Consider the following 27,035-nt stretch of genomic DNA (forward strand, 5'->3'; position numbering starts at 1 on the left):
CAAAGCTACTATCTAATTTTTACTACAGATTTCACTAGTGACCCAATGCAAAGGAAATACTACTGTACTTAAACGTTATTACAAAACTAACATTAATGAACGAAGCTGTGAATGTTTGCACGTAAAGTACTTGAAACTGGTTGGTACAAATATGCCTCAACGACTCATTCTTTTCTAGGCTATAGTCCTAGAGGAACGAAAATTCTACAAAACTTATTACAAACGATTATTTAGAATGAACATACCTAGTTGAAGAATTTTCAATTCAATAGCCTACCTTATACCGGTAGAACACAAGCGACCAACGTAGTCTTTTTAAGCTTTCAAGCTTTTCAAGCTTTTTTAAAGCCTGGAAATAAAATTTTTCTTAACAAATAATTTGTGGACTTATTAAGTTAAGTGAAAAAATGTGGCAACCAACTAAAATCAGTTATTAAAATTTTAAAATAAAAGTTTCGCGGCTTCATGTTACTAATACCAAAGCCAAACGATAAAAAGGTATTCCCCATCTGTACTGTTGACCTTGGCTTGAACGCTGTAGAGGGGGAGATAGTTGATGGCGATGGCGCAATATAACATAACAAAATAACATAACCAAAACTATCTCATTTACCTCTTAGTGGGTGTTGGCAGCAGAAGTCATTCATTGCTTTTGTGTTGTTCCTTATTGATCTGGTGAGCAGCTCTTGTAAGTACTATTGAATTTATAAATGTCTCGTCCTGAGAAATATAGATTTCATATTGTTGGTTGTCCTCCTGAAATGTCATATTTTTAATTACACTGGAGTAGAGTCTAGTTCTTACCAAATCCACCATCTATTTTCTGTTTCGAGAGGTAGATTATCATTGGAATTAGAGGAACGTTATCTATCATACTATCTTGTGTATTATCAACCCAGCTCTCTATTAGGATAGCAGGAAGAAACAAATTCCTCTCTAAATTAACCTTAACAGTGCTATGGCCAGCAAAATTCCTTAATAATTGGTTCTATTTCAGGCAGTTACAGGCCTCCACCTGAAAGTCTTCAAAAGTAAAAGATGAAATGATTGTGTATACTATATTAATATAGTTTATTTAATTATATACAGGCTATGGTTAGTCCTTTTAGGAGTGAAAACTATCACTGAGATATGTCTATTCCAGATTTATTTTTGGCTGCAGAATAGGATAATAAGGGTTCAATATTGAATCATTAATTAGAAAAATTTAAATGCTGTCAGACATGTTTACCCTGTTAAGTAATTGTTGTTACACAAACTTCGCAAACTTTGTATAAAGAAAGCTGTATTATTTTCTATAATCTAAAATGCATATATTACTTTGACATTTAAAACTGTAGCTTCACTATAATACAATCAAGTCTATAATGTAATTCAATTATATTATATTCAGACATTATTGTTCCAAAGTATTTGAAAATGGTTAAATCATGTGTATGGTATTTGAGTAATGGCCCCTGGAGATGTAAAATAGAGGTTGTTTGTCAATACCTATTACAAAATAAAGTGTTGAGTTTTTATGTTCCTATAACCTGTTACTGTGGTAGCATGTTAGAATACAAAAGTTTAACTAACTTAGTACAATTTAACATATACTGATTAACTAATAAATTTATAAACAGGTTAATTCAAATTTGACCAGCCTATTCAACTCAATTATTAGATACTATGAAGTCTTTATCTACAATTTGTAATTAGGCTATGTATACATACCGGTAGCCTATGTAGGCCTATATTTTATAAATATAAAAGTTAAAGATAACCTTAACTAGTGCTCACTTGATCTGAGCTTGAATTTGAGAACTATTGCGAGGGATGTTTTCTTTATTTTGCCAGAAGCGTGGGGTGGTGCCGGAGGCGCACTGAAGCCCGCACTGATGGCTAGAGGAATTCTGATTGGAATTTTACCGACCTCAGATCATGTCCCAGATAGTCTAACTCTATGATGTCAGCTCACGTGGCAAGATTTAAGACGTGATCTAAGATCGGTCTAAAATCACCCACCATCTATCAGATATCCTTCTCCAGCAGCGTGGACTTTAGTGGTGCCTTCCGTTGGCACCACCCCACACTGCTGGTGAAAAATGAAATACATCCCTCGATATACAGTGTCGCTAAAAAGTTTAGGGACAGGCTTAAAAAAAAACACAAATTTCTGACAAAAGTTTGTTTTTAATGGAAACAAATATTTAAATTATACAAAATAGTAAAATGGACATGAATACATACAAATCAGTAATCAATAGGTCCTCCATTAGCTTTATAACATTCTTTGATCCGTTTTGGCATCGAATCAATGAGTGTCAGACAGTCTTCCTTCTTTATACTCCGCCATATCTGTGCCAACATGAACTTCAGTTCAGCTTTGTTCTTGGGTTTGTTCTTCGCTAGACGACTGGCCATGGTATTCCATAAATCTTCTATCGGATTAAGATCCGGGCTTCGTGGTGGCCACTTCAGAACCTCAACATCATGATTACTGAACCATTCTTGTGTGTGTCTTGATTTGTGGCACGGTGCATTGTCTTGTTGAAAGATGTAATTTTCACCAAGCAATTTATTGGCAGATGGTAACATGAATTCTTCTAGAGTTTGACAATATATAATACTGTTCATTGTGCCTTCAACGAACTGAAGCTCCCCAGGACCCTCACTTGAAATGCAACCCCATATCATTACTGCTTCGCCACCGGCCTGAACTGCAGGCGCTACACATGCTGGTAGAAATTTTTCAGTATTGGTACGTCGTACCCTAACTCTGCGCCTTGGAAATAGTTCAAAACGGCTTTCATCAGAAAACAAAACACGCCGCCAAGCTTCTTTTGTCCACCCTAATCGAGCCTTGCACCAAACTTGGCGTGTCTTTTTGGCCTTGTCATTTAACAAAGGTTTGCGGATAGCGTAAAATGATTTCATACCTGCATCTCTAAGTCTGGAACTCACAGTTGCTACACTCACATTGTAACGATCATCATCTTGTTTCATGCTGCTTAGTAAATCAGGTGCACTTGCATTTCGGTCCTTTTTGCTCATCACGAGTAGCTTACGATCCTGCCGAGGCGTGGTTTTACGTGGCCTACCACTCCGCGGGGCATCAATCACGGTACCGGCTAGGTTTAAAACGTCGCACTGTATTTTCAACACATGTTTTAGACACATGTAACTTGGATGCAATTGTTCGGTATGAACTACCGGTTTTATACATACCGATAACTTGCCATTTAATGTCCTCGGACACAGATGAGCGGCCCATAATCACAGCTTTAACTTTCACAAAACAGCGAAATAAACAAATCACAAAGAAGATTGCAGTACAACTGTCACAATGGCAGTGTGGAATGCGCGCGCAGGCTTGTTTCACAAAACAACCGCCAGAGGAACAATGACGTGCAGACCGCATGTCTGTAAATGAAGGCGTCTACTTGTAGAAGCGAAATTAAAACTCACATTTTTTGTTATAAAATGTTCGAAAATAAAATTTTATTTGTACCCTGACCAGTTGAGTACAAAATTTATTTGTAACATGACATATTTTTTTAAATGATCATCATATTATAATAAAAGTACTGTGCAAGTTTCATTACAATATGGCAAGCCGTTAAGAAGTTATAAAAATAAAATATCTAAAAAACAAGGTTTTTTTGGCAGTTCCTTAAAATACATTAATGCATGCTTCTTCCACATTTTTGGAGATAAAATATTGAAATTTTGAATAAAAACTTGAATTGATGTCCTTAAAACAGCCAACAATCAATAGCATTGAGAAATTAGTTAATTTAGGGCCAACTGTAACATTTCTCTTTCAGACAGGTGTCCCTAAACTTTCTAGCGACACTGTAGTACCCAAATTTATGATTAGGATCATTTAAGCGCTTTTGAAGGTTATGTTTAACTTGGTACTACTAGTAACATATTTACGATAACCCAATTTATTTGCTTATATCTTATAATAACATTACATAGTGTAGTAATTTTTACTATTAATAGCCTCATTGCTTGTGCGAAATGGGGTGTTAATGGATACTGAGTAACCAAAAATAAAAATTCGTTATTAGAACACCAAATTATTCCATCCAGCTGTTACTGAAACAATATTAGGGTAGGGTACGATAAGCGGACCTGGTTTTTTATATCGAAATTGGCAAGCGATATTACTTAATCATAACCATCGATATAATCAATTGATACTGTTTAATTATTTTGAACAATTAACTTAAATAATCCAAATCAACAGCCGTAAACACTTTCAAGAAGTACACGTAAGGTTATATTCCAACTTTACATAAAAAAAATATATATATTTTATTTTATTTTTTAAAAATTTAATTTAATTTTTTATTTTTTTGGTACTTTGGGATTATACCGACCACACCCAGACATGAATCGTTATTTGACATTTTGCTTCTACTGATTACTAGATTAGCGTAAAACAATATTTCGTCAATATAAAACAGGAATTGTCTTATCGCAAACTCCTCCCCATCCTCAGACAGAGGTCAAAGTCGAGCGGTCTGGTAGATAACGTGATTGCAGAGTCTCGCCGCCTGTTCAGCTGGTGCGTCGCTTTGTTGTACTTCCGTGTTTTACCCCTACATTTCTCCAAACACAAAAATTCAACAAAAACAAACATTACCAAACAAAAACTAAACTCTTTATTGAAAAAATACACACAAAGCTTGTTTTAATTCTTGATCACACTCCGCCACCCAAATTGCGAGTGCTTCCGGCCATTAGCGCGGGCTTCAGCAGCACCTTTAGTGCTGCCCCGCGCTGATGTCAACGAAAGAAAAACATCCCTCGAGATAGTAGGCTACCTATTAGTAAAATATCAAATTCTAGAGGGGTTGATCAGAAATATAAATTGAATTGTAATGGAAAGACAATTATGTACCGTGCAAAAAACGTAGATAATCATGTGATGCCGTGCGACCTGCCGTAATCGGGATTCTCGAGAAAGATAAGATAACAGCGACAACAATACCAATCACAATACCTGGAAATGCTTGTTGATTGATGGAATGTTAGTTCTGTTACTCAACTACATCGTTTTATAACGTTCTAACTTCATACTGGTGTGGTCGGTATAATCCCAAAGTACCATTTTTTTTTTTTTTTATTTGATTATTAAAAATGGCAGTAGGCCTACTACACGACATCGATTTTTTAAAGATGATAAGACATGTTTTTCGTGGCTTCAACATGTTGGACTAGTACCAAAAAAACCATTGTTGAAATTTGTGGGAAAGAAACAACTGTAACTGCGAGGGGAGCAAATATGGTCGTCTTCAGTTTTCCTAATTTTGGTTATAATATTTTGTCTGATCACTGTAAATATTAAATTCGCTTATTAATTTAAAACATATGATTGTTATTGAGGACTATAGATACTTTTATTTTGATTGATAGTCTAGGATTTGAGATTCGAATATTAGGTATCGATGATTACATTCTTCGATATAAAAAACCAGGTCCGCTTATTGTACCCTACCCGCAAAAAGTGTTTAGGCAAAGATTCTAGCACTCATAAGGAGTAAGAAAGATTAGCAAAATCCAAATAGTGAAAATGTGTTGAATTTTATTAAAATATTTGTAGCAAAATCCAAAATAATGAAAATATATTGAATTTTATTGTAAGTAATATCATATGTAGTATATTTCAAAGCTGTAGTGTAGTAATCGGCCATCAAGACAACCTAATCATCAATATTCATGAGTATCGAATCCTTGATATTCATAATTATGTAAAACTACTGAAACCGAAATGTCAAACTAAATTACGTTTTATGTATTTCAAATTACAGTATAGTTCAATTGTTTTATATCTTATAAAGTAATGATGAATAAAAAACTATCAAGGCTATGTTTATTTGAAAAAGTAATAAACAGAATAATTCAACATATTGTTACTTTTCTATTTTAATGGATAAACATTGCACTTGCAACTCTTACTGAAATACCATACAATTAATTTTACTTTGAATTAATTCTAACAGTATTGTTATTGCATTAATTCAAATTGTAAATAACTATAATTAGAATGTTTGTATTTAATAGTTTAAGCATTTCGAATCGATAATTTGCTTCCCTTATTCAATTGTGGTGGTAGCAGCTTATTATACTCTAGCCAATGCTCATACATTGAATAAGTTTTGGTTGAAAAAAAATGAAACATAAAACTTTTGACATAAAAGTAAATTATAAAACACTTGATTTTTCAAATCTAATGATGTTGTAGACCATAAATAGCATAATTAATTACAATTACGGTTGATTATGCACTACAAAATATCATGTTAATTTTTTTGTAAAGTTTTATGGTAGGCCTAGGCCATTTGAAGTACCATATCAGAACAGTAATACTAGTTGTAGAAAAATACTTATAAATTATTATGAATTGTAAATAATGAATACGTGGTTGTTTTTACTCTGAAGGTAAATACAATGATGCTGCAGTTTCAGAAATCTAAGGTGGCAATTGTTTCAACAGAACAATGGTTTTCCAGACAACTCAATCTATAGGCCTAGGCTACAGTATAATAAGCGGCCACCAAACAATCAGATGATGAGTATCAATTTTAAATATTGATACTATTGAATACGACATTTGACCTTTAAAAATATTTATTATTAATCATTGCCAGCTTTCTTTATTTAGACTAGTGATGTCATTACCAGCTGTTGTTATTTCGTTTATGTAGGAGAAGGTTAGTGACAACAACAAGAACAATTGCAATGAATATACAGATATTGGCTCAAAATGTGTTTTATAAACACTGGGCAATGTTTTAAATGGCTGCTAGGAAAGGAGCTAGCTTCTTAAATTGCAAGTATCCTGTTTGTAGTGAGGAGATGAAAACTAAAATTAAAGGTGGAAATATTGTTTTGCTGCAAGAAATGTCATGATGTTGTAAAAAACACACTTGAGAAGACCTTTTTTTTAAACAATCTAAATTTGGTATTATGAATATACCGAAAATCATGTACTATTTTAGTTGAAATCAAAGAAACTATGACATTATATTTAATGAATGTAGTTTTCACAGCAACAGTATCTGCAGAAATACCATTCCAGATGGGCTAAAGTAATAGTAAGTAGGCTACTAAGCTGCTCAAACTTCAAAAAAAGTTTAGTTATTTTATGTTATCTGAAACAAATACATTACTTTTACACATAAAAGTATAGGATCTCTATATTAAAATTTTTAAAGCCTAAAACGTAATTCACCTTGACATTATCGTTCAAAATTTATTCGCTTTGAGCATCTTCTTCATCGCCTTTTTTGTATTTAGGTTGCCGATTGCCAATGTCATTTAGTTAGTGATTTAAACCATTGGACAACTATCACTCTGACTCATCTAGTCATAGACTGGTGACAACAATCAAACCCCATATGACATTGACCTTGAACATATAAACAGGTTCATGCTTAAACTGCTTTTCTGACAAGATTATCACCAGTTACATTTTTACTAATTGACATTTTTACTGATTAACTTTGCTTGTACATATATTTTATAAATTTGTAATTTGTATATATAATAACCTGTCTATATATTTGGTTTATATTTTATTGTTTGTAACTTGGCACAAATTAAGCTGGTAAAGTATATATTGATTGATTTTAACTGTGAAATTTAACTTCTACAATGGCTACTCCAATGAGAAATATATCTAAAAACTGATATTAAAATCAATGACTTAATATTTGCCAAAGTGAAAGGGTTTCCCCATTGGCCTGCAAAAGTAACTGGCATTGATGATGAAACTTACAAAAATATAACCAAGTATAAAATTACCTTTTTTTCAACAAATGAAACTGCTTTCGTTAATAAAACTGATATTGTTAATTATAACGAATGTAAAATGAAATATACTCTCGACTCTGTAGCAAAAAAACATAAAGAAAGTTACAAACTGGCTCTGTCTCAGATAGAAAAATTGGATAAAACACAAAGGTGTCAATCATCAAATGCTCACATGACTATTTGCTAGTAATACTGAAGAGCTGAGTAATATATTAAATGGCCCCTTGAAGAACTTGAAAACAACACAACTTTGACTACACAGGATGTTCAGCTTTTTGAAGACTTAAACCCAGAGATCTCTCTTATGGAGGGCATTGAAACAAAATACAGAATAGCTGTGACGGTGATTTGGAAACATCTATAAGTCTTGCAGCAGAAGCTGGGAGTGTACTCCTTGCTGAAAACAGCAGATTGAAACAAGACTTACATATGATGACTCTAAAAAATTCGCAACTGGCCAAAACAAATAATGGACTCAACCCAGCTGGGAGTACTGAGTTACCAAACACAAACTGAGGAGCTGGAAAATGAAAGAGAATTATTATTACACCGAAATGCGAAACTCGTTGAAACTATAAATCAACTGGAAAATCAACTATGTAAAGAAAAGGAACTGCGGACCCAACTTCAAACAATTTTTGAAGAACAAGATCAAGAAAAGAAAAAGGCTATCTGCGAGTATGTAAAAGAAATATCTCAACTTAAGCGCACTATAGCGTATATGAATCAAAATAATTAATTACCAAGAAAGCCAAGACAAAACGGTTCAAAATAGTGTGGGAACCCAAACGGATAATGCCCATTTTCCAATCCACAAACGTACCCCATTCCCTCGTAACACAATTTGTGCAAATTAAAACTTCGCCAAGACCAAGTAGAACAACAAATGAAAGCAATGCAAGAAAAAATGGAAAGTCAAAAACACCTGGACACATTAACTCCCACTGAGTTTGGAAATATGAATTGCTACAACCTCAGATCGGAAATTACAACAGAGCCCACAGGAGAGTTAGTTAGACAACCTCATACTAAACTGCAGAACGAAGAATTATCTGGGATCATAAAAGCACTAGAAAACACAAGACCTAAAATATCATATCCTGTCAATTCCATTGTAAAGCCTAATGTAGGAAAACAAGAAGAGGGAAAAACACCTACAGCGTGTCCATGCAAGTAGCAAGAGGTAAAGCTCAACACACAATGAACACAACTGCGGAGCAGAAATTGTCTTTCAACCAAAATGTGGAATTAATACAAACAGGATTAAAGCTTTGTAAACCTCCCCCATCTACAGCAATACCTAGAGACACAAACGAATCTGTAGAAGAATTCTTCTCAAAGCATATTGAACACTACAAAATAAATAAACACAAAAATACTTACCCCTTTTGACAAGAACTCTCATGAGAACGATCCCACAAACCAAAACACCAATGAACATGTCGATGGGCAACTCTCCATAGACCATACAAAAAACTCTCCAGAAGAAAATATTTCTTTTTTAGAACAAGGCCAACTAGAAAGAAAATTAAAATAGCAAACAATAACGCCCTCAAGTTACTGCATCAAAACACAAACCTCTTGTCTAACAGAACAAAAAATCTCCAGAGGCTCTCTCCAAAGAAACCCTTAGTGATCTTCCATCAGAATATAGACCGTCTAAGCAACAAGGTTGACCGTCTAAATCACTGTCTCGCCGACTTAAAACCAGATTTTCTTGGTTCTTACTGAACACGGTCTTGACAAAACATCCATGGAAAATGTAAACCTCCTAAATTACACGTTGACAAGCAATTTCAGTAGAAGTCATCATAAAAAAAAGGGGGTGTTGCCATATTCGCTCAGAAAATCCATGAAAGCAAAGTGCAAATGGTCAACCTAAAAGGCACCAGCACAGAACTCACTTGCGAAATGGCAGCAGTGAAAATAAACCTAGGATATGGAATGTGCTTATACCTTTTGGGTGTGTATCGCCCACTAAGTGCCCCCATTAGAAGAAGCTCTAAATCTTCTGTCAGAGGCCATGGAAGAATTTCCTTTGGGTAGTGATGCTGTCTGCATTTTGGGAGACATCAATGTGGACGGCCTACGTTGTTCAAGAGAATTCCTTGATCTCAACGAGACACTGGCCATCTTTGACATTAAAAGACTTAATTTACCAGCGACCAGAATCACTCGAAATACCTCCTCCTCAATCGATATTGTATGTACTAATATTGAACAAGATCTAATAGAGGTTGACATACTGAATACCCATCTTTCTGATCACACAGGCCAACTGTGCACACTCGAAATACCATCAGTCATTGAGCAACAAAATATTGTCTACTGCAGAAAATTCAGTAATGGAAACTTACTGAAGCTCAAACAATTACTTGCAGAGCAAGCATGGGAGGAGGTGTACCAGGCAGTGGGTGTGGAAGAGGCCTACTCAAATTTTTCTTAACATTGTGACATCAGCTCTTGACCTCACATGTCCTCATAAGTCTTCAAGAGCAGGACCTAAAGACAAAACCTGTTGTATTATAATGATGAAGCCAACGAGTTAAGAGCAAAATTTATAGAAGCCAACGAACAGTCTCTCTTGTCGGGAGGGACTGAGGACAAAAAAGAAACAGCAAGAAGAAAAAGCAGTATGATCTCCATCTTAAAGCAATTAGACGAGAAGCCAATGAAAACCTCATAGCTGAATCTTCAAACAGAAGCAAAGCAATTTGGAGGGTAGTAAACACAGAAAGGGCCTCAAAAAATAGTTCCAAAAACTCCTCATGGAAACTTAACACAGCTGAAGACATGGTTGACAATATATCGATCATAGTGGAGCGATTTAACTCTTACTTTATTGATATTGCTGAGGAAAACATTGCTGTCTTCAAACCCCTCTCAAAAACCACGTCTGAGAAGAATACAGTACCATGTGCATACGCCACTTGCTAAATCTCCCATTAACCACACAAGAAGATGTGGCTAAAATTATAAGATCCACCAGACTCTCATCATCATTTGGAATTGATGAGATTCCCTCTAAGTGCTGAAGTTCTGTGAACAAGAGCTATGTGGGCCTCTAACACATGTGGTAAATAAGTCAATGACCCAAGGAGTGTTTCCTTCTAAGATGAAAACTACCAAGGTCTACCCCTTACACAAAAAGGGCGATACTGATGACATAAAAAACTTTAGGCCAATATCATTGGTTCCAACCTTTTCTAAGGTGGTGGAAAGAGTGGTACTGAGTTCACTTATGAACCACCTGCAAATTAACAACCTACCTATCAAAGGTCAACATGGGTTCCTTCCAGGAAGATCCACCATTACAGCATTGGTGGAAATGGTGGACTTTATGATAGACGAAATTGACAGCGGAAATACTATCATAAGTACACATCTAGATCTAAGTAAGGCATTCGACAGTCTTGATCATGATCTTATCATAGCAAAGCTTGAAGACTTCGGAATTACAAGCACTGCACTTGGTTGGTTCACAAGTTACCTCAAAGATCGAACGCAAACTGTTGAAATAAAAGAAACCACCAAAGGTGTAAATAGAAGTGTGAGATCAACGTTTGCAGAAAGTGAAAAGAGGCGTACCCAGGGCTCAGTACTGGGACCAGTGCTGTTTGCTCTCTTTACGGCGGACCTTCCAGCACAGTTGGACGGCATCAGTCATACTGTAATGTACGCTGATGATACAGTTTTACTCACCAGCAACAAATCATCTGAGCCCTTAGAAATCTCTGGCTTCATTTCTATCAGTGTAGCCCAAGACTATTGCATAGCGAAACGATCTGGTATTCAACGAGAAGAAGACAACTCAAACTCATCTTAGGAAAAAAAAAAAGCAGAAGTATCCGGCCCACCCAATGTTCAGATTGTGGACTCTACCAAGCACTTGGGAGTAATTCTCGACACCTGTCTCTCATGGAATCTGCATATAGACTCTCTGTGCCTTAAACTTGGTTCTGCCATTTTTGCACTTAAAAGAGTGAACTCCGTCTGTACAGAGAAAGCAGTGAAAATGTCATACCCACGCTTTATTCGAATCCCACCTTAGATATGGCATCATACTTTGGGGTGAATCCTCATGCCAAAACATGCAACGTGTTTTTCTAATGCAAAAGCGGGCAATAAGAGCTATGACAGGACTCCCACCTAGAGAAAGCTGCAGGGAAAAGATTTTGAGATCTACAGATATTCACTGTTTTCTCCCTGTACATATATGAGGTTATGCTTTATGCCTCTCAACAGAACCTGACCAGAAATATGGATATCCACAATCACCAAACAAGATTTGCCAGGAACTTCAATATCCCTGCCCACCGCACTGTACTTTACACTAAAAAAAACCATCCTACGCCGGCGCCAAGCTTCTCAATCTTCTTCCGGCAAGTACCATGGATGTTCCAGCAAGAACCTTTAAGAAATGGCTGCGGAACTGGTTGCTGGAAGATCCAGTCTATAGTATGGAGGAATTCTTTGAACGAGCTCGCGTTTCTTAGAGAAGAATAAAATTGACTAATAATAAAAGAATAATGTAAAATAACAAAATGTATTTTTTGACGCCATTCTGTTCTCAATGATCACGAATAAAAGCATTCTGTATTCTGTATCACTTCAAACAAACATGATTCCAGATTCCAGGTTTGAGACAGTGTCAGATACCAGACGCTGTAATAAAAAGAAGGTGACCTGGAACTAAGCTCAACATTCAATTGAACTACCCTTCCCACCATAGCAACGTTATGTGTAGAAAACTATGTTACTCCACCGTGCTTAGAGATTGTGTCTATCCCATCGTAGTGCACTCAATTGTGTACCTGATAAGACAATGAGACTACCACTTCACCTATTTATAGGCATCTCTGATGTAGAAACGATTTAGATGTTTCGTTTTGAGCTTCATTGTCAACTTTTTTCGGATCTCTTCATATAATATGACTAGATTCCAGGAGTCAAGTCTGAGACAGAGTCAGATACCAGACGCTGTAATAAAAAGAAGGTGACCTGGAACTAAGCTCAACATTCAATTGAATCTACCCTTCCCACCATAGCAACGTTATGTGTAGAAAACTATGTTACTCCACCGTGCTTAGAGATTGTGTCTATCACATCGTAGTGCACTCAATTGTGTACCTGATGAGACAATGAGACTACCACTTCACCTATTTATAGGCATCTCTGATGTAGAAACGATTTAGATGTTTCGTTTTGAGCTTCATTGTCGACTTTTTTCGGATCTCTTCATATAATATGACTAGATTCCAGGAGTCAAGTCTGAGACAGTGTCAGATACCAGACGCTGTAATAAAAAGAAGGTGACCTGGAACTAAGCTCAACATTCAATTGAATCTACCCTTCCCACCATAGCAACGTTATGTGTAGAAAACTATGTTACTCCACCGTGCTTAGAGATTGTGTCTATCCCATAGTAGTGTACTCAATTGTGTACCTGATGAGACAATGAGACTACCACTTCACCTATTTATAGGCGTCTCTGATGTAGAAACGATTTAGATGTTTCGTTTTGAGCTTCATTGTCGACTTTTTTCGGATCTCTTTATATAATATGACTAGATTCCAGGAGTCAAGTCTGAGACAGTATCAGATACCAGATACTGTAATAAAAGGAAGGTGTGAACTGGAGCTAAACTCAAAATTCAAATACTAGCAGTTACCTGCTACTGCGTGCTCAATGTAGATTTGCACCTGAATGAGCACTTGTAGTTCGAGTGAACTATATTTCTGATGCCAATGTTGATTTTGCTTTGTTGCCACAATCAATAAAATATGTCAAAATGTGTATATTTATTGCATTTGTAGTGTACTTTGTTCTTAATATTTTTGTTCCATAGTTGACTTAGATTTATTTTCCAATCAAGAAAGTATATATCACAGATCAAAGAACACTTGTGTTAAAAGACAACTAAGATGAGTTTTATAACAGTCTTTAAATTAGTAAACAATACTAACTTTATTTTTTATATCTAATACGTAATATTTGCAAAACAAATACAGTTACAAGTACAACATTAACAAAGTTACACGTTTGTTCCTTTATAAATTGAAAAATATTTTAAATATTTTAGAACATTTGAAGGGGTCGGGGGAAGAAAGAGATAAGTCCACTTTTGAAAATTTTTTCAGGAACAGCAGTTTACGATATCTAAACCTAAGTACACAACTGTTTTCACACGTAAAATAAAGAGTTAAAAGCCGGTTTTTTATGTTATAAGTTATATGAAACATTATACTTGCGCAAAAAGTGCATAAAATCTTTGTTAAATACTTTTTGTTTAAGTATTTATGAAATATTTTACATATACTGGGGGAAATAAGGGGATATGTACAACGGACTTATCTCTTTCATTCCCCAGTTTGTTGTTCTTAAATGACTAGACCATGCCACTTTCAAAGCAGAACTTAATTTTATTGTTACATTATTATAAAATAAGATACATTTAAAAAAGAAAACATCCTAAAGAAGTTTTTTTTTCACTTTTACTTATATTTCAACTTCCTGAATATGTCCTGTGCCTCTGGACCACAAAACTTTGATAAGTGCTGCAGGTCAGCATACTTAGCCGCACTTATGGGAAGTGGTCCCTGAAACATAGCACATACCTCCTAAGTGCTGTAAAATTATGAGTAGTTTTTTTAATGTTTATATTATTGACAATTTAATTTTAAATTTTAAAACTTCAAAGGCCGTTTACAGAATTTAGTTTAGTTACATCATTTATCTAGGATACAAAGAAATGACAAAATATTGTATTAAAATAGTAACTAACCATTGTAGCTAGCCTCAGGCAGTGTGAATTCAGCTGCAAGATTCTTTGATTGATTCCTCTTTAATTATTCCTGTAGATTTCCCAAGCTCCATGATATGTGTGCCGATAAAACATGTTTTCAAAGCTCTTATCATCAAAACATAATCTCCCTTATTGGCCTAATTTTGAATTCTCTCTTTGCATAAAATGATTCGAGATGTTTGGTCCAACTCAATAAAAATACACTTTGTAGCTGGATTTTGGTCATCGATTGGATCAATGGAGTTTACAACGAACGGAGTTGGTTCTAGCTGCCTCAAAATGTTCTTGCCAATCTTTTTGTGTTTCAACCACGCTTTAGGGTTTAGAAGAGCCATGTGCCTGTCGCAGTCGAGGTAACTGTGACCACGAATAGGGTATGTTACTGTGACACTTGTAAACCGCTTCTCAAAATGTACAAGGTAGTGAAGAAATCTGAACATTGTAAAATTCTTATTTTGGCCTCCACAGGCATCGGAGAATATGTGAAGCTTTTTTACATTCATTGATAAGTGATTGTAAAGAAAGTCGTGTACAAGAGAGCAAACATCATCGCTTTCCTTTTTTCCCTGCTGCTTCAGTAAACAAGTAAAATATTGATTCACCTGTTTGACAAGATTGTTATGTTGAAAAACATACAAAGACAATTGTCGCTTATAATAAACGTCATTCGTCGAGACATTTGGGGATGGGCAGGTTGCGTCCAAAATCAATACAAATTGCTTCTTCTTGTGGATTTTTTCTACACATCTTTGTCACAGCTCTTTTCCTATTATAAAAAGCATCTGCTTTTCTTTTGTGCAAAGTTAGTTCAGTTTGTATTTTCCCTACTTCTTTTTGTAAGCTCATCTCTTTGATTTAAATCACTACAATTATTTATTTCCAATTCAATGGACCTAACTTTTGAGTTTAGCTCATCGCAAGCCGAGCAAGTGTCTATACGTGGATATCCAAAATCCAATGTTGAACTCTTTGCAAAAAATCTCATTATACTTGTCAAAAGATACTTTAACTTGGGGGTTTTTTCTCTTGGAAAAATCTGTGCATTTTTGTAACATTGAGGTTTTGGTCAAGGTAAACTTTTTGGTGTCCCTCAGCCCATAGTGAGAGTTTCTAGATGAGAATGACGTAATATGAGTGCGAATCTTGTCTAAAACTTCATCACTAATTTTATGTGGGCGGTTTCTCATGTTTTCCTCTTCTATTTTTTGGGGCTGAATCCAGTGTCTTTTAATGCAGCAGCAATACGCTCAACTCTCTTTTTACCTATTCCATGAAATGACACAAAACGCCTTTTTACATACATCATACTCTTTTGTTTCCACCTTCAATTCGCCCCCTTACTCTGTACTTGTAAGTAGCTTCATTTTTTCTTGCCTCTTCTTCAGGTTTCCTATTCCGTCGACGAGCAACAGGTACAACAGAGATTAGCCCGGATAAGTAGGAGTCTTGTTCGTCAGAGCTAGCCATCAAGTTAAAGGCATTTAGGACTGATTTTTTTGCATCGTCTGGCACTCTCTCAAAACATTTTAACCTACAATTGGCAGTCTTCTCCTAACTCATGACTCGATAAGTTAATTTTTTTTCATTACATCAGAAATTCTTCCAAAGGCTTTTTCTTTTTCTACTTCCCCCTACTCACCCCATTACCTTCATCAACATCAATGTTTTTCCATGTCACTATACTTATAATTTGTACTTATATAACCTACCAACACTTCACTCACTCAACACAATCACTATACAAAACAAAATCTGAATTGAAAAAAAAACACTTCACAACACCATAAGGAAATATACTAATTGAAATTCACAACAATAATTATCTTATCAACTGTTCTGCAAGAAAGCAAGCAACAAACTAAGAATATTGTCCATAAAAAGACAAGTCCCAACCAGTCTGTGGCGCAGAGGACCATGGGAAATCCAAATGAGCGCGAGGACTGATCCCTTTATTGCAACTCTTCGTAGTTCGTTTCATGGACTGATCTCTTTCTTTGCCCTTAGACCGTGGACTGATCCCTTTCTTTGCCCTGAGCGTAATTATTTATTTATTTTTTTCTGGTGGACTGGTCCCGTTTATTGCACAAGAAATCATCATAAACTGTGTATTTGCTACCTAAGAATAAAGTGGCATTGATATCTCTAATTTGAAAAAACATAGACTTATCCCCTTTTTTTCCCTCGACCCCTTCATTTATAGCTGGAATTTCTTGTTTAGATTAAAAGCACAATCCAGCAAACTTTTATCTAGCATAGTTCTTGTCAACTGCTTCAAAGGGAGTCTTCAGAGTCAAATTCTGACCATATTATCGTTTAGGACATTTTCTAAGGTAAATGAATACTTACCTAATCGCTAAATCATAAAAATGGTGTGAAAACTAATATTTACTCAGAGAGTTTACACACTGTAAGTGTAAACAAAGTTAAAATGGTTGTAATGACATAAAACAATGCTTACGTAGAACAGTTTGACCTTTGACAGGCTCTTTGAATTAACATTTAACAACTTTGGAGACCAAGATGGGATTTATTTACCACTGGAGCATAGCCCAGAGGAATTTTCAAAATAAGAATAGGCCTATATTCCTACCAGAGACTGTAAGAATGCCCATGTAAATTTTCAGTATAATCAATTGAATACAGTATTGTGTGAATTAATGTGAAGAAGCAGAATTAATTTGAAAATATGATTTATTTTGGCCAAAGCTACATTTAGGTACACTTACATGAGATTGTTACCATTAATTAGTATGGAACATGTACGCCTTTTACGTTTATGACTCCCTGGACTCTTCTCGGCATGGAAGTTTTTTGCAATTGTTTGTTATTGCTTTATCTCTTAACCACAGCTGAATCAATACTTCCACGAGTTTTGTTATTTCTTACAGTCCATTTTTTCAGTCTAGCTTTACATATTGCCCACAAATTCTTAATAGGATTAAGAAAGATCAGGTGAATTCCCAGGCCGACCCAGAAGGGTAATATTATTAACCTTGAAGTATTTCATCATAGTCTTCGATACGTGGCATGGAGCTGAGTCTTGAAAAATTGCAGTCCCATCCTTTCTCTTTTTCCTGATGTGATATCGACATCAATATAAACAGTTAAACCTGATTGCATAGTTTTCACAAAATCAATGAAAATAACACAAACTTCCGTACATAACCTAAGATACAACGAAATATAATACTAATGTAACACAAAGCATGTGGTTAGAACAATATGTCAGTAAGGTTGTAAAGAAAAATCCATTAGAAAAAGTTTTGCAGAGTTTTTATTTGGTGGCCATTTTTAAATTGTTGGTTTAGTGAATTTAATAAACAAACAGGGTTTGCAAATAATTTAATTGTGAAGTTATTTTTAAAAATATCAGAATAATTTAAAACTAGTGTGTTCAGAATGAAATGGCCTTCAAAAAGACATTTTAATGTCCCTATCATGCAAGAAACCCAGTCAAAGTCTTATTCTAAAAACACCCTGAAAAAAATTATCAATCGTTAATTTTTAAGAGTATAATTTTTATGACTTATTATTGATTATTAAGACTCACTAATAATATTTTATTTCTGTGTTGAGTACTCATGATACTACTAGCTAGCAGCATAAGTTTTATTTAGCCTTGAGAATGAACCGTTTTTTTCATTCGGCTTTTTAAAATTGGCCAACATTGATGCCAATTTCCATCAGTCAATACCTGAAAAAGGACTGAATGAAAAGAAGTGAAAATCCCTTGTTTAAAGTTTGTTATTGACAATGGAAGGTTGAAAGGATAATAGAATTTCGTACATTTGCTATCGTTATATGTTACAAAAAGAAAGGTATAACACAACGTTTCGAGAATCTATCCTTTTCATCAGGTGGGGGAGGTATTAACACATACAAAAATAAAGAACAGCGTTGTCATTACACAGAGTGCAAGTCCTGAGCATGAGTACGAGAATTACAATCGCACATCACACTAAGTGGGATACTAACAAAAATATCAATGTCTACTCTTTTGTTGGCACTGCGTAGTGTCATCTGAAACAATCTCTAATTTATCAATACAATTTTAATTACTTCTTCTTTTTTTAATTAAATACAACAGTTTCTATACAGAAAAGGTTTATATTATTTTATAGATGTAAGCATCATATAACTTTTCAAACTAAGATAATTTTAAGCATATAGTTGCTAATTTCGCATTGCACAAGTGTATTTAAAAAGGTAACGTTTTTATTGAAATTCACAACTCTATAACTCAAAACGTTGAGTCTCAATCATAATTTTTAATGGGATATTATTATTAGTATGAAAAACATATACAATTTTCACTTCTTTTCATTCAGGTCCTTTTAAAATATTGAAAATTATATTTATATTGGGTTATTTGAAATGGAGAGACTCTTAAGTAATACCCCTAACCTCAAAGTGGTGATAACTCACAAGAAAGTTACTCAGTACTCAAAATCAATTGTTGCTCTGCTGAATTAGATGTAGAGGAGAAGGACGGGCATAGCCAAGTTGAGTAATGCCTGCACCTCAAAGTGGTGATAGCTGACAAGAAAGTCACCAAGTTACTCAGTACTCAGAATCAGTTGTTGCTCTGCTGAATTAGATGTAGAGGAGAAGGACGGGCATAGCCAAGTTGAGTAATGCCTGCACCTCAAAGTGGTGATAGCTGACAAGAAAGTCACCAAGTTACTCAGTACTCAGAATCAGTTGTTGCTCTGCTGAATTAGATGTAGAGGAGAAGGACGGGCATAGCCAAGTTGAGTAATGCCTGCACCTAAAAGTGGTGATAGCTGACAAGAAAGTCACCAAGTTACTCAGTACTCAGAATCAGTTGTTGCTCTGCTGAATTAGATGTAGAGGAGAAGGACGGGCATAGCCAAGTTGAGTAATGCCTGCACCTAAAAGTGGTGATAGCTGACAAGAAAGTCACCAAGTTTATTCAGTATTCAGAATCAGTTGTTGCTCTGCTGAATTAGATGTAGAGGAGGACGGGCATAGCCAAGTTGAGTAATGCCTGCACCTAAAAGTGGTGATAACTGACAAGAAAGTCACTAAGTTACTCAACATTTCAAAGTTCAAGTTCAGAGTTCATATTGATTACTGAATGGAAATTGTGTAGTAAACAGTGGTGCCGGATATTGACTTGCTTTATGCTTCTTGTATCTAATCATCTTCATTATTCTGAAGCCTAGAATTTATTGACGTCTTTTTATTACTTTTTGTAAGTACTAATAACTCATTCATAATTTTGTTGTATTACATATTCTTGTACTTTTTGTCAAACGGAAATAGATTTGTTGTTTAGTAACAATACTTACTTTAATATTTACTTTTGCCAGTACTATACCTAAAGTGATCTAAAACCACATTTCTTTAAATAGTAAATTTTTATGTCTAGAAACGATTTTTAGAGCTGATATCCTTAATGGTGAAGAGTATGGTTTTGAGCAAATAAATAAAGGAATTTTCTATTAAGAAAACAAGATATAAACCTTAAGTTTTCATTAGTAACACAGTCTACTAGTTTTTCTCATAATATAAATATTAAACACTATATTCCACATAAAAAGTTCATTAATAATAAGATTTAATACTAATTTTTTAACTATATATTATATAAAAATCTAAAAATGAATTTCTCTTGTTTGTGGAGAGTATTACTTACAATATTATTGAAAGTTGTCTCATTTTGAAACTTCTTCACATTGAATGTGAAAAGTTATGTATGTATATTCAAAATATATTACATTAAAATATTTATTATATCTTATTATTACTTGTATATATGTATGTATATTATAAAAGTTTATTTTAATAAAATGAATTATTATGAAATTATATTATAACTACTTAAAAACATAACAAAAAGATATTTTGAACAGCCTAAGTTAGTTTTAAATTTAACCACGTAATTTTTCAATTACACCTGGCAATTTATTTAGTCATTCATAATGAAAAAGAGTGTATATGACAGAAAATGAAGTCTTATATTACGTTGTGACGTTTCCTTTTAATTCAAGGAGCGCAAAGGGGCGGCTGGCTGAATCATGCCTAGAGCCGGCGCCATAGTAAAGTCTGCTACTGGTAAAACTTCATTTTTCTTGAAACAGCTGTGCTCCTGGCATGACTACAGGTTATGTTTGGAGGTAGTCAGATCAAGGTAGCTTTTTGGACAATAGCATGAACGATAATCATTGCCCCGAACCTTAGTAAAGTTTGTTATATTACACTTGGGTCTGGCGTACTTGTACCTCGTTTTTCAAAACAATGAATTGTTATGGGAATGTAGTTTGTTAAATTTTTAAAACTTATTATTTAAGAGAGCTAGTGACATTAAAACAAATCATTAAAGCTATATTTTTAGAAACTTTTGGTTTACAAATCTTATCAAAAAGATAAAAAATACAAGAGACAAATAACACACAAGTGTTAAAGACAAAGAAAATATTTAATGGTCCGATGATAATTATTACTTAATTCTAGCAGTTTGTTTGGTGTGAGCTAAGCCATGGATAACAGCCAGTCACAGATAAGATAATAATGAAGAGAGAAATTGCATCAGTTCAGCAAACAATATGCACTTTACTGTTATCATAGTCATATGTATAAAAAAAAGAAATCGTATGTATTACAAAATTTTAACTATTCATTATTGTTTATTCTTTGTCAACAGTACTTCGACTTTATCAGATCTGATCAAGGTAGGGTTCTCTCTGGTAAAGCTCTTGAATATCAAATAATAATAAGTTTACTTTTTGTACTTTTTTTAGAGCTTAACCCTTTCAGGACGAAACACAGACACTGCACGGCTGGTGTAGTACGTCATATCTTGCTGACGTATGAGATTAGTTTCACAGGTTTTACTGGCTCTGCATTGTGCTGCTATCTCTCGGGAATAGTTTAAACCTTTTTAAACAATATTGCAGGCGATTTTTCGTAGTACTTTTATTGGTTTGTTGATGAGCAATAAAAGTACCAGCTGAGTGAATTGTCTGCAGATTTAAACAAACTAGTTAAGCGTGTGAATCAGGTTCTTTGTACTTTTAATGTTATTTTCATCGTAATACAAATTTTGTTTTAAATCTATTGTAAATATGAATTTAGGCCTCATTTTGACGTGAAAATATGTAACTTTTATTATTTCTGATTAAGTTACTAGGTTATAGTGTAGATCAGTGCATAAATTTTACATTTAGTGACACAAGAGTATCTATATTGAATATTTTTTTAAGCTAGAAGCATATTTTTCAAACCTGACTGGTTACATTGCTAAAAATACAGAATTAACTTCATCAAAACAATTTATGGTTCAATATATATTATATCCTTAGATCTCTTAAGGTTAATTTTGAAGACATGTTTTTTTCACCACTCACTGTCTGGAACTTGATTTTGATACGTTTCCTAGAAACATACAAACTTCAAATTTGGTAGTAGGTGGGTTTTACATTGATATTCCGGGAAAATCAGACGATTAATATAAATCAGATAACACTATATATTTTCAAGCACTTTATATTTAATTTTAGGCTTCCTAACTTACAAATCACATAATTTACAACAAACTTAACTGTATTTTATTTTATTTAAAAATAACTACAACTCTATAGAAACTAAAATTTGCAGGTCTTCAAGTCTCCAAAAACAAAATTATTTTCAATATTTTGAAAAATTATTATTTAAAAACAAACTTGAGTAGAATACGTCCATCGAATTCTATGCATGATTTCAGTATCAAATCAAATATCAAAAAAGAATATAAACAAGGGAGGGGTACACCACATCACATATCGAATATGGGACATCATATCCACCATATCACAACAAGCCAAAATCTGTATGGAACCTGTATTAACAAAGCAAGAGTCAAGAAAAATCAAACACTAATAAAAAGTGTTAAGATAGAAGGAAAAATTATCTATGATGCACAACAAATTGCAGCACAACTATACAAGTTTCTTCACTAATATTGCTGACGAAACTTTAACAAATATTAAAAACAAGGAGATTACAGCAAGACCCACAAACTATATACTTTCAACTGTATCTCATACATATGAAGCGGAAGTAATAGACGCAGTGAGAACCTTGAATCAAAGAACTCATCCAGTAAAGATGAAATATTATCCAAACTCCTAAAGTCACTCAGCATTTCATTGGTGATGTGATATTCAATACATCATTAGAACAAGGGTAATTCCTCTCAGACATGAACATATCTAAGGCATATCTAAAAATACAAAAATGGATGCACAGCCAGCAGCTACTAACCGATTGACCTATCTCTCTTGTATCAACCTTCTTGAAGCTCTGTGAAAAAAACAGCTCTTAAGAGACTAATGATTTCTACACAGGAAAATTCAACAACTGCAATGATTGACTATCTGTAATAGATGACCTAGAAGACAAAAACGTACAACTGCACTTTTCCTGTATTTCTCTAAAGCTTTTGACAACCTGAATGACAATATCATCACCAAAAAGCTTCAGGCTCTATGCGTATCTGGAAAGGCTAAAGAATGGTTCAAAAACTACTTAACTGGATGACATCAGCTCATAGAATTACAGCACACATTTAAAAAATTACAATAAATATACAATCTAGTAAACTGCAAGTAACCCAAGGAGTACCACAGGGCTCTATACTAGGACCAGTGCTCTTCATCTAGTTCACCAATGACTGACACGCCCCAACATCTTCAGGGCTAATGTTTTACTATCATGTATGCATACAACACCACTTTATTGGTAAGTAGAAAAACAACCAACACCCTAGCTGTCAACTCATATATATCTCACAACTCCGCCTTCCAGTACTGTTACAACAATGATCTAGTTGTCAATCCCACTAAAAGAAGCCAAGTAGGTTTTGGACATAACAATCAAGAGCTACAGCAGATTCCAGGTTCTGGCTGGACTCCACTTCTGCAGAGAGGCCTTTAACTCACTTGGAATCTTAAACATTATCAAAATAAACTCTATACACAAGAAGTTGTGATGCTTGCTAATGGACAAAATATGGTGAGAGGCTGTGATTTACACAGGCACAACACTCAACACTTTACAGTGTCCCAGCACACAGCCTAACACAATATGAGTAAAAACCAACATATAAAGATATTAAATTCTTTAATCACCTAATTCTTTAAGACACCTAAGGACAACAAATGGAATGAAACTGAAGACAAGACTCCACACCTGGCTGGTTGAACAGCCTTTCTATTCAATGAATGAGTTCCTTCAACATGAATAGACTGAATAATATTTTAACTCTTATTCGGTAGCCTACATTACCAATAACTTTATGTACATAGCAAAGGGTGGGGGTGGGCCGCACTGGGTGTCATCTTTTTTGGGGTGACACCCATCCGGTCTCAACTTTAATAGCAATGTGCAAACAAACAAAAAAAACGCTAGCACAACAATTTCTTTTTCAGGGATTCCTCTACTAGCACTAGCTCAGCTCTATGTATAATTCGTAGATTCCCACAAAAGAGCCTGACGCTGTCATGGGGGATTCTTCCTAATACTCGTGATAACGTTTCAGTTGCAACATTTGTTTCGTGAAGTGTGTTGTGTTTGGTTGGCATGAATTGTTAAACATGTATTATTCTATAGTGATAGATAATAAAATATAAAAAAACCTCGTGCCTGCTGTGTGTAATTACACACTTTATGTTATCTTTTCTTCCGGTATAATGTTCTTAGGGAATTAAATGCTGCACAGGTTGCATTGCAAAGTAAAGGCTTGGCTGTTGACAAAACTGCTATAAAAATAGAGGCACTTGGTTTTTATATCGAAGAAAAACGGGATCACACTGTGGAAGAGGTAATAGATATTGCAACCAAAAAATCAGATGACTACGATATTCCAGCAGAAAAACGACTTCAGCGTAAAAAATGGATGGTTGGTGAGATGGCCAGTGATGCAGGACTCATTATACCCGGGCAACAATGACCCAATCACGGCTTAGCAATCTTGGTATGATAGCCATCGGACATGAGGCAATACAAAATATAAATTTCAATGAAGAGTTATTGCTGAGTTTGTAGCTGTCAAAGCTATATACTTACTATATATATATATATATATATATATATATATATATATATATATATATATATATATATATATATACTTTATATAGAAAAAAGAAATTTTAATTGTATAGTAATTCCTTTTCTGTCAGTTATTATTGTTTTTCTTCTTGATAAAAATGTAATAAAGTATATTTTTATTGACTGATTGAATAACAGACTTCACTGAGGCTGCGTACAAAATTTAAAGTTCATAGCCCATTTCAATTTCAAAATGTCCTATGGACAGAAATTCAGACAAGACATTTTTACATCCACAAGTAGACATAAGAGGAATATGTCAGCCTACTTACTGATAGGCTTCAATGATGCTCAGCCAAACCCCGTGGATATACATCCACCATCATATAACTCATTCATGTCTATGTATAAATTTAGTTTAATGTAAAATTTAAAGTCTATAGAAGAAATCATTCGAAAGATGTCCTGCGATGGTTAGGCTATGTCCATATCCCATCCCATAGTTTGTGCCCAATATCAACTATAAAGTTGCCCATTTAGATATGAAGTTACATGCTAAATTTCATGGCTTTCTCACTTGAAGGCAAGTAGCTTTCACTTTTAGTCCACAGAAATGAATTAGTTGCCTTTTCTTTCTGTTTCTAATTTTGTTTTCACTGGCTTGACTAAGGACAGTTAACTCAAGCCAAGTTATTAGATTACATTATCATGCTAAGTATGAGCAGACCAACAAATGATAACAGAAAGATACTGTACTTGATGTTAAACTCATTAGTCATAATTTTCAGTGGCAAAGGTCAAAGCACAATATTCTCTTCTGAAGATTTTTGTAGTAGTATACCATATTTTAGGCTAAAATTGGGAATCATCAAATTGGTAACATTAATAGAAAACTTTTACTAAGGTATGGGAATACCTTAAATCTTTTGATACAAATATATTAATAGTAAAATGTTACATCTATCTTAAAGTTTAGTAAGTTTTGGAATTGGTACATTGTACTAGTTTTTATAGTAATTACTGAATTCTCTGTATTATTGAAAACAGTTTACCACAGATTACTTATGTCATAACATGAATTAAAAAATGCAAAACTCAATGTTTAAAAATTAAAATAACAAGTTTGGTTCATTAGCAGTTTTGTGGTTAAGTACTAAAGAGGAATAATAACATTTCGTTATCCACGGCTTCGCACACACTTTTCAGAATTGAACTCCTCATACTATTACTTGGTAAAAGCACTTAAGTAATATGATGCAGTCCTATGACATTCTTGAAACGTAAATAGGCGTACACCAAGTAGATAATTATTTAAGTGTTGTTCATCGTTAAGAGTATCAGAGTTTAACTTGACTCATACAATGTTTTGCATGTATATGAGTATTTCTGGTTCAAAATAACGACATTTCCAATGTCATGGCTAAGTCTGCCTTGTTGCCGTGATCAAAAATACAAATACATAGGTCTTGGAAACCTACTTTGGTCAAAAAACTTTGACTTAAATCCATGTAATGTACTTTTGATCTAAGGTATTTCCAGTACCATAGTAGAGTATGCCTTGTTCCAATGAAGGTAAAATATATAAATATAAAGTATGTAGGACTGAGAAGCTTACTGGTGGGTTAACTGGAAGGTTTAAACCAGCCAGAAGTAATCTTATGAACAGTTAATTATTTATTACCTTCAGATATGTTTAAGTATAGATGTAAATACATGAAGTAAACTTGTGAATCGTCAGTCATTTTTATGTATAAATATGTCATATCTCGTATATACAAGAACTATAAACTTTAAAATTTCTTTCAACGAATTATCACTAACAACTAATTCTACATCATTAAAACATTCTACCATAGAATAAAACGCCTTGCTTATGAGGTGGTGTCTGAGGGAACCTTTAAAAGTTCTCATGTGGTCTTCACACTTCAGATAGATAGGGTATTGAAAAGTTTCATGGCCGATTAATACGCTCCTTCCTCGTATAGTTTAAACCTGTGTATTGGATACTGATGGTGTAATGAGAACCACTACAAATAATTGAGAGACATGCTAACATAATCTTGTAGACAAATTAGACATTCAAAAGTGTAAATTGAGGAAAGTGTTATAATATGTTTTTGGAAATTTGTTTACAGGAATCTCTGGGTTTCAGGTTGAAGATTGTCCTTATAGTCCTTTTCTGAATTAAGAAAAATTGGGTGTGACTAAATTTTCCCATACATCACCCCATATCTCAAGTGCAATTGCATAATAAGCTTAATAGACTGTTATCCAGTCCATAGACTAGGCCAGTATCATGGTTGGTTGATACTCCGGTTACCTGTCTTGTCAGCCAATTATGACAAACTAGCTGTTACCTGCGGCTTTGCA

General features: G+C 34.3%; 1 protein-coding gene across 2 annotated transcripts in view; it reads left to right on the forward strand.

The window, feature by feature from the left end:
- The first annotated feature begins 531 nt into the window (after positions 1-531).
- LOC124368337 overlaps positions 532-27,035 on the forward strand; it is a 33,506-nt gene continuing 7,002 nt past the window's right edge. Inside the window, exon 1 of one of the 2 annotated variants that reach the window (XM_046825612.1) lies at positions 532-675. The gene's annotated coding sequence lies outside the window, so the exon portion shown is untranslated. Of the gene's footprint in view, positions 689-27,035 lie in introns of both variants that reach the window. The other variant, XM_046825611.1, reaches the window with a different exon arrangement.

Source organism: Homalodisca vitripennis, chromosome 8 (genome assembly GCF_021130785.1).
Source record: "Homalodisca vitripennis isolate AUS2020 chromosome 8, UT_GWSS_2.1, whole genome shotgun sequence".
Taxonomy (NCBI): domain Eukaryota; kingdom Metazoa; phylum Arthropoda; class Insecta; order Hemiptera; family Cicadellidae; genus Homalodisca; species Homalodisca vitripennis.